This window comes from Egretta garzetta, unplaced genomic scaffold, assembly GCF_000687185.1.
Source record: "Egretta garzetta isolate BGI_Z169 unplaced genomic scaffold, ASM68718v1 scaffold246, whole genome shotgun sequence".
NCBI lineage: Eukaryota > Metazoa > Chordata > Aves > Pelecaniformes > Ardeidae > Egretta > Egretta garzetta.
Window position 1 is genome coordinate 19733 of NW_009259976.1, and position 864 is coordinate 20596.

Sequence of the window (864 nt, forward strand, 5' to 3'; positions counted from 1 at the left end):
AAACCCGGGTTTAGTGACCCACTCGTTTAAGGCTGCGGCTATTGCAAGAGGTAGAGATAAGAGTTCATCGCCCCTTCCTGCGCATCTACTTCTCCCATATACTCTTCCCTTTGTTCTATCCATGTGCCGATCCCCCCGATCTTCCTAACCTCGCCTGTGCAGATCGATAGCCCTGCCTGCGGGACCCCTCTAGACCCGCTCTGACATTCTTCCGAGGCAATCTGCAGAGCAACCCGGTTCCCCCTGGTTGATCCGCCGAAGCATCCACACCTTTCTTTTGTTCGCCTCACGGGGAGAAGGCATCCCGGCTCCAAAAGGGGATGCTGGAAAATACACCCTCGGGTTTGTCTCTTCTGTAGCGATTTTGAGAAAAACAAATCTGACCACCTGCCTTCCCCGTAAAAATCTCTTTTTACTGGGCTAAGCCAGGAGCAATTTAATTATTTGGTTGACTACACTCTGCAAACAATGTGTAGCTTTAATTCCAAGCGAACATTTTTTTTTTTTTTTGTGGCATGCTAACAGCATAATCAACATCCACATCTATAACCACTTGTTTAAAAATAACTTGCATATTAGCAACTCCAGGGGACCACTGCCCGCTTCAGGTAAGGATTCAAAGTAACGCCAGTCTTCCCTGTGGCTGGGGTGGGGGCCCTCCGGAAAGCACGGGTGCAGTAAAACTCGGTACTGGCAGGGCTGGTGCAAAACGCAGGTGCTGTGAGCACTTGCTATGATGATTTCCAAGCACCCTGCATATCGTACGGTGCGTGTTAGTTATTTGCTAGAAGAATTATTGGCATTTCAGCGGGAAAGGGAGTAGCTGATCTTACACATCCTCCATACCTACGTTAAGCTCATTCC